The sequence below is a fragment of the Arachis stenosperma genome, chromosome 4, assembly GCF_014773155.1.
Source record: "Arachis stenosperma cultivar V10309 chromosome 4, arast.V10309.gnm1.PFL2, whole genome shotgun sequence".
In the NCBI taxonomy this organism is placed as follows: Eukaryota; Viridiplantae; Streptophyta; class Magnoliopsida; order Fabales; family Fabaceae; genus Arachis; species Arachis stenosperma.
Window position 1 is genome coordinate 24965990 of NC_080380.1, and position 8989 is coordinate 24974978.

Consider the following 8989-nt stretch of genomic DNA (forward strand, 5'->3'; position numbering starts at 1 on the left):
CGAAACCAATGATCAGACCTTGTTCTTATGTATTTTCAATGGTGGAGTTTCTACACACCATAGATGAAGGTGTGGAGCTCTGCTGTACCTCGAGTATTAATGCAATTACTATTGTTCTTCCATTCAATTCCGCTTGTTCTTTGTCCAAGATATCACTTGTTCTTCAACTTGACGAATGTGATGATTGACGCCCATCATCATTCTCACCCATGAACAAAGTGACTGACAACCACTCTTGTTCTACAAGCATCTGAGGCTTAGTGAATATCTCTTGGATTCTTTAATCGGAATCTTCGTGGTATAGGCAGGACCTGATGGCGGCATTCAAGAGAATCCGGAAGGTCTAAACCTTGTCTGTGGTATTCTGAGTAGGATTCAATGACTGAATGACTGTGACGTGCTTCAAACCCTGAGGGCGGGGCGTTAGTGATAACGCAAAAGAATCACTGGATTCTATTCCGCGCCTGATTGAGAACGACAGATGAATTCCGCTATGCTGTGACGGAGCATATGCAATCGCTTTCACTAAGAGGATGGGAGGTAGCTGCTGACAACAGTGAAACCCTACACGAGCTTGCCATGGAAAGGAGTAAGAAGGATTGGATGAAGGCAGTAGGAAAGCAGAGAGACGGAAGGGAAGGCATCTTCATACACTTGTCTGAAGCTCTTACACCAATGATATACATAAGTATCACTATCTTTATATTATGTTATTTTCGCATATCACTATACCCATTTGAGTCTGCCTGACTGAGATTTACAAGATGACCATAGCTTGCTTCATACCACCAATCTCCGTGGGATCGACCCTTACTCACGTAAGGTATTACTGGACGACCCAGTGCACTTGCTGGTTAGTTGTGTGAAGTTGTAGTGATCACAATTTCGCGCACCAAGTTTTTGGCGCCGTTGCCGGGGATTGTTCTTGTGTATGGACAACTGACGGTTCATCTTGTTGCTTAGATTAGGCATTTATTTTTCTTCAGAGTTCTTAAGAATGAATTCTAGTGTTTCAAGGTGATGTTCTTATCATCACCAAAGCTGATTGATCATCATCAATTTAGCTCTTGAATGCAATGTCTTGCTGAAGCATAGCTAGCTATGTCTAATTCCTTTAGACTAAAGCTTAGACTAACATTGCATGATTCCTGGAATTCTCACTAAGAATTTTGATACCTTTATTTTCCTTTTCACTTAATTTTCGAAAAAGCCAAAAAAATTACAAAATCATAAAAACCAAAAATATTTCTTGTTTGAGTATAGAGTCTCATCTTAAGTTTAGTGTCAATTGCATGTTTCTGTGCTTAATGCATTCATGCATGTGTCCTCATTTGATCTTCAAGTGTTCTTGATGATCTCCTTGTTTTGATCTTTGAATTTTATTGACTTGAGTGTTTTGTTGTTTCTCATATGCATTCTCATTTGTTAGTGTCAGTAGTAAACAAACTGCTAAGTTTGGTGTCATGCATGCATTATTATTGATTTTAGTTGCATTTTGATTATTCCTTATTATTAAAAAAAAATCCAAAATATTTTTAATTTGTGTCTTTTCAAGTCAATAATACAAAGAATTGAAGATTCAGAACATACTGCAGAGGAATTATACAGAAAAAGCTGAGCATTCAAAAATGCCCAGTGAAGAAGGCAGACTGGCGTTTAAACGCCAGCCAGGGTACCTGGTTGGGCGTTAACGCCCAAAGAGGTAGCATTTTGGGCGTTAAACGCCAGAATGTATACCATTCTGGGCGTTTAACGCCAGGATGGTGCTAGGGGGAAGATTTGTTTTCAAATCAATTTTTTTCAAGTTTTTCAAAATCAAATCTTTTTCAAATCATATCTTTTCAATCAAATGTTTTCAAAATCAATTTCTTTCCTTTTTCAAAGATACTTACTAACAATTAATGATTTGATTGAACATTTTTTGCCTTTTCTGTTAAGGAAGGTTTTATGCTTGAATCATATCTTTTCTTGTTAGGCAAGTCATTAATTTTTAAAATCATATCTTTTCAAATTGTTTTCAAATCATATCTTTTAAAATTGTTTTCAAATCATATCTTTTCAATTACATCTTTTTAAAACCAATCATATCTTCTAACCACATCTTTTTCAAAATAATTTTCAATCAAATCTTTTGAGTTCTAATTTCAAAATCTTTTTCAAAAATCATTTTATTTCTTTCCCACTTTCATTTTCGAAAATTAAGTAATGTTTTTCAAAAATATTTTCAAAATCTTTCACTTAATTTTCGAAAATTACTTCCCTTCTTCTCACATCCTTCTATTTTTGGACTAACACTATCCCTTAATGCAAAATTCGAACTCCATCTTCTTTGATAAGTTCGAATTTTCTACCTCTGTCTTCCATTTTCTTTTCCTCTGACACCTCAAGGAATCTCTATACTGTGACATAGAGGATTCCATATTTCTTGTTCTCTTCTCTTTCATATGAGCAGGAACAAAGACAAAGGCATTCTTGTTAAAGCTGACCCTGAACCTGAAAGGACCTTGAAGAGAAAGCTAAGAGAAGCCAAAACATAACTCTCTTTAGAGGACCTGACCGAATTCTTCAAAGAAGAAGAACACATGGCAGCCGAAAACAACAACAATGCAAACAATGCAAGGAAGGTGCTGGGTGACTTTACTGCACCTACCCCCAACTTCTATGGGAGAAGCATCTCTATCCCTGCCATTAGAGCAAACAACTTTGAGCTTAAGCCTCAATTAGTTTCTCTAATGCAACAGAATTGCAAGTTCCATGGACTTCCAATGGAAGATCCTCATCAGTTTTTAGCTGAGTTCTTGCAAATCTGTGACACAGTCAAGACTAATGATGTTGACCCTGAGGTCTATAGACTGATGCTATTCCCTTTTGCTGTAAGAGACAGAGCTAGAATATGGTTGGATTCTCAACCTAAAGAAAGCCTGGACTCTTGGGAAAAGCTAGTCAATGCCTTCTTGGCAAAGTTCTTTCCACCACAAAGATGGAGTAAGCTTAGAGTGGAAGTCCAAACCTTCAGACAGAAGGATGGAGAATCCCTCTATGAAGCTTGGGAAAGATACAAACAATTAATCAGAAAATGTCCCTCAGACATGCTTTCTGAATGGAGCATCATAGGTATTTTCTATGATGGTCTCTCTGAACTATCCAAGATGTCTTTGGATAGCTCTGCTGGAGGATCTCTTCATCTGAAGAAGACGCCAGCAGAGGCTTAAGAGCTAATTGAAATGGTTGCAAATAACCAATTCATGTACACTTCTGAGAGAAATCCTGTGAACAATGGGACAAGTCAGAAGAAAGGAGTTCTGAGATTGATACTCTGAACGCCATTTTGGCTCAGAATAAAATATTGACTCACAAGTCAATTTGATTTCTCAAAGTCTGTCTGGAATGCAAATGCACCAAGCAGTACTAAGGATGCTTCATCTAAGGAAGAAGCCTATGATCCTGAGAACCCTTCAATGGAAGAGGTGAATTACCTAGGAGAATCCTATGGTAACACCTATAATTCTTCATGGAGAAATCACCCAAATTTCTCATGGAAGAATCAAGAGAAACCTCAACAAGGTTTCAACAACAACAATGGTGGAAGAAACAGGTTTAGCAATGGCAAGCCTTTTCCATCATCTTCTCAGCAACAGACAGAGAGTTCTAAGCAGAATACCTCTGACTTAGCAACAATGGTCTCTGATCTAATCAAAACCACTCAAAGTTTCATGAATGAAACAAGGTCCTCCATCAGAAATTTGGAAGGACAAGTGGGTCAGCTGAGCAAGAAAATTACTGAACTCCCTCCTAGTACTCTCCCAAGTAATATAGAAGAAAATCCAAAAGGAGAGTGCAAAGCCATAAACATGGCCGAATATGGAGAGGAAAGAGAGGAAGTGAACGCCACTGAGGAAGACTTCAATGGGCGTGCACTGACCTCCATTGAGTTCCCCAATGAGGAACCATGGGAATCTGAGGCTCAAAATGAGACCATAGAGATTCCATTGGACTTACTTCTGCCACTCATGAGCTCTGGTGAGTATTCTTCCTCTGAAGAGGATGAGTATGTCACTGAAGAGCAAGTTGCTAAATACCTTGGAGCAATCATGAAGCTAAATGACTAGTTATTTGGAAATGAGACTTGGGAAGATGAACCTCCCTTGCTCACCAAGGAACTGGATGACTTGTCTAGGCAGAAATTGCCTCAAAAGAGACAAGATCCTGGGAAGTGCATGGAAGAATCCATCATCCTTGGCAGACCCTTCCTAGCCACAGCAAAGGCTGTGATTGATGTTGATAGAGGAGAATTGATCATTCAAGTGAATGAAGAATCCTTTGTGTTTAAGGCCCAAGGACATCCCTCTATCACCATGGAGAGGAAGCTTGAAGAGCTTCCCTCAAATCAGAGACAAACAGAGCCCCCACAGTCAAACTCTAAGTTTGGTGTTGGGAGGCCACAACCAAACTCTAAGTTTGGTGTTGAACCCCCACATTCAAACTCTAAGTTTGGTGTTGGGAGGTTCCAACATTGCTCTGATCATTTATGAGGCTCCATGAGAGTCCTCTGTCAAGCTAATGACATTAAAGAAGCGCTTGTTGGGAGGCAACCCAATGTTTTATAATTAACTATTTTCTTTTGTTATTTTATGTTTTTTGTAGGTTGATGATCATGAGAAGTCACAAAATCCATTGAAAAGCAAAACAGAATGAAAAACAGGAAGAAAAACAGCACACCCTGGAGGAAGAACTCACTGGCGTTTAAACGCCAGTGAGGCTAGCAGTTGGGCGTTTAACGCCCAGTCTGGCACCATTCTGGGCGTTTAACGCCAGAAAGGGGCACCAGACTGGCGTTAAACGCCAGGAAAGGGCAAGAACCTGGTGTTAAACGCCAGGAATGGGCACCAGCCCGGCGTTTAACGCCAGAAATGGCTCAAAACGTGGATTTTGATGCTATTTGGTGCAGGGATGACTTTTCCTTGACACCTAAGGATCTGTGGACCCCACAGGATCCCCACCAACCCCACCACCCTCTCTTCTTCTTCACCCATTCACCAATCACCTCAATACCTCTTCACCACTCACATCCATCTCCTCCATTTCTTCTTCTTCTACTCTCTTCTTTCTTCTTTTGCTCGAGGACGAGCAAACCTTTTAAGTTTGGTGTGGTAAAAGCATTGCTTTTTGTTTTTCCATAACCATTTATGGCATCCAAAGCCGGTTCAACTGAGAAGGCATGACCTCAAGCCCATCACTAAGAAGAAGATGGAGCAAACAAGAGACCCCTCTCATCAAGAGATCCCTGAGATACCTCAAGGGATGCATTTTCCTCCACAAGACTATTGGGAGCAACTGAACACCTCCCTAGGAGAATTAAGTTCCAACATGGGACAACTAAGGGTGGAGCACCAAGAACATGCCATCCTCCTCCATAAAATTGGAGAAGATCAAAAGATCATGAGAGAGGAGCAACAAAGACAAGGAAGAGACATTGAGGAGCTCAAGCACTCCATAGGATCTTCAAGAGGAAGGAAGAGCCGCCATCACTAAGGTGGACCCGTTCCTTGATTTCCTTGTTCTTTATTCTTCTGTTTTTTCGAATTTTTATGTTTATGTTTATCCATGTTTGTGTCTTATGATCATTAGTGCCTTAGTGTCTATGCCTTAAAGCTGTGAATATGAATCCATCACCTTTCTTAAATGAAAACTGTTTTTATCACAAAAGAACAAGAAGTACAGGATTTCAAATTCATCTTTAAAACTAGCTTAATTAGTTTGATGTGGTGACAATACTTGTTGTTTTCTGAATGTATGCTTAAACAGTGCATATGTCTTTTGAATTTGTGGTTCATGAATGTTAAAATTGTTGGCTCTTGAAAGAATGATGAAAAAGGAGACATGTTACTGAGGATTTGAAAAATCATAAAAATGATTCTTGAAGCAAGAAAAAGCAGTGAATACAAAAAAAAAAAAGAGAGAAAAAGAAGGAGAAAAACGAAAAAAAGGGAGAAAGAGAAAAAGAAAGAAATAAAGTTGTGATCCAAGGCAATAAGAGTGTGCTTAAGAACCCTGGACACCTCTAATTGGGGACTTTAGCAAAGCTGAGTCACAATCTGAAAAGGTTCACCCAATTATGTGTCTGTGGCATGTATGTATCCGGTGGTAATACTGGAAGACAGAGTGCTTTGGGCCACGGCCAAGACTCATAAAATAGCTGTGTTCAAGAATCATCATACTTAACTAAGAGAATCAATAACATTATCTGGATTCTGAGTTCCTAAAGAAGCCAATCATTCTGAATTTCAAAGGATAAAGTGAGATGCCAAAACTGTTCGGAGGCAAAAAGCTACTAGTCCCGCTCATCTAATTTGGAGCTTAGTTTCATTGATAATTTGGAGTCTATAGTATATTCTCTTCTTTTTATCTTATTTGATTTTCAGTTGCTTGAGGACAAGCAACAATTTAAGTTTGGTGTTGTGATGAGCGGATAATTTATACGCTTTTTGGCATTGTTTTTAGTATATTTTTGGTAGTTTTAGTTGAGTTTTTATTATATTTTTATTAGTTTTTAGTTAAAATTCACTTTTCTGGACTTTACTATGAGTTTGTGTGTTTTTCTGTGATTTCAGGTATTTTCTGGCTGAAATTGAGGGTTCTGAGCAAAAATCTGATTCAGAGACTCAAAAGGACTGCAGATGCTGTTGGATTCTGACCTCCCTGCACTCGAAGTGGATTTTCTGGAGCTACAGAGACCCAATTGGCGCGCTCTCAACGGCGTTGGAAAGTAGACATCCTGGGCTTTCCAGCAATATATAATAGTCCATACTTTGCCCAATATTTGATGGCCCAAACCGGCGTTCAAAGTCACCTACAGAAATCCCAGCGTTAAACGCCGGAACTGGCACCTAAATGGGAGTTAAACGCCCAAACTGGCACCAAAATGGGAGTTAAACGCCAAGAAGAGTCTCTACACGAAAATTACTTCATTGCTCAGCCCAAGCACACACCAAGTGGGCCCGGAAGTGGATTTTTATGTCATTTACTCATCTCTGTACACCCTAGGCTACTAGTTTCTTATAAATAGGACCTTTTACTATTGTATTTTCATCTTGGTTCTTCTGGTTCCCTCTCTAGGGGCCGAAACCAATGATCAGACCTTGTTCTTATGTATTTTCAACGGTGGAGTTTCTACACACCATAGATGAAGGTGTGGAGCTCTGCTGTACCTCGAGTATTAATGCAATTACTATTGTTCTTCCATTCAATTCCGCTTGTTCTTTGTCCAAGATATCACTTGTTCTTCAACTTGACGAATGTGATGATTGACGCCCATCATCATTCTCACCCATGAACAAAGTGACTGACAACCACTCTTGTTCTACAAGCATCTGAGGCTTAGTGAATATCTCTTGGATTCTTTAATCGGAATCTTCGTGGTATAGGCAGGACCTGATGGCGGCATTCAAGAGAATCCGGAAGGTCTAAACCTTGTCTGTGGTATTCTGAGTAGGATTCAATGACTGAATGACTGTGACGTGCTTCAAACCCTGAGGGCGGGGCGTTAGTGATAACGCAAAAGAATCACTGGATTCTATTCCGCGCCTGATTGAGAACCGACAGATGAATTCCGCTATGCTGTGACGGAGCATATGCAATCGCTTTCACTGAGAGGATGGGAGGTAGCTGCTGACAACAGTGAAACCCTACACGAGCTTGCCATGGAAAGGAGTAAGAAGGATTGGATGAAGGCAGTAGGAAAGCAGAGAGACGGAAGGGAAGGCATCTTCATACACTTGTCTGAAGCTCTTACACCAATGATATACATAAGTATCACTATCTTTATATTATGTTATTTTCGCATATCACTATACCCATTTGAGTCTGCCTGACTGAGATTTACAAGATGACCATAGCTTGCTTCATACCACCAATCTCCGTGGGATCGACCCTTACTCACGTAAGGTATTACTTGGACGACCCAGTGCACTTGCTGGTTAGTTGTGTGAAGTTGTAGTGATCACAATTTCGCGCACCATTGTCCAAACTCGAACAATCCCCGGCAACGGCGCCAAAAACTTGGTGCACGAAATTGTGATCATCAATGGTGCCATCAATATGGTACGCTCAATTGCAATCTCAACTCTTTATCACAACTTCGCACAACTAACCAGCAAGTGCACTGGGTCGTCCAAGTAATAAACCTTACGCGAGTAAGGGTCTATCCCACGGAGATTGTTGGTATGAAGCAAGTTATGGTCATCTTGTAAATCTCAGTCAGGCGGATTCAAATGGTTATGGAGGATTGATAACTAAAAGATGAATAAAACATAAAATAAAGATAGAGATACTTATGTAATTCATTGGTGAGAATTTCAGATAAGCGTATGGAGATGCTTTGTCCCTTCCGTCTCTCTGCTTTCCTACTGTCTTCATCCAATCCTTCTTACTCCTTTCCATGGCAAGTTGTATGTTGGGCATCACCGTTGTCAGTGGCTACAGTCCCGTCCTCTGAGTGAAAATGTTTAACGAGCTCTGTCACAGCACGGCTAATCATCTGTCGATCCTCAATCAGGTTGGAATAGAATCCAGTGATTCTTTTGCGTCTGTCACTAACGCCCAGCATTCAGGAGTTTGAAGCTCGTCACAGTCATTCAATCCTTGAATCCTACTCAGAATACCACAGACAAGGTTTAGACCTTCCGAATTCTCTTGAATGCCGCCATCAATTCTAGCTTATACCACGAAGATTCCGATTAAGGAGTCCAAGAGATAAACATTCAAGCCTTGTTTGCTTGTAGAACGGAAGTGGTTGTCAGGCATGCGTTCATAAGTGAGAATGATGATGAGCGTCACATAATCATCACATTTATCATGTTCTTGGGTGCAAATGAATATCTTACAACAAGAATGAGCTGAATTGAATAGAAGAACAATAGTAATTGTATTAATACTCGAGGTACAGTAGAGCTCCACGCCTTAATCTATGGTGTGTAGAAACTCCACCGTT

At 40.1% G+C, this 8989-nt stretch overlaps 1 non-coding gene across 1 annotated transcript; it reads right to left on the bottom strand.

The window, feature by feature from the left end:
• Positions 1-2987: 2987 nt before the first annotated feature.
• On the bottom strand, positions 2988-3095 carry LOC130977550 (small nucleolar RNA R71). The gene has a single exon (XR_009085238.1). It is a non-coding gene; the product is annotated as a small nucleolar RNA R71 (small nucleolar RNA).
• Between the last annotated feature and the right edge of the window lie 5894 nt (positions 3096-8989).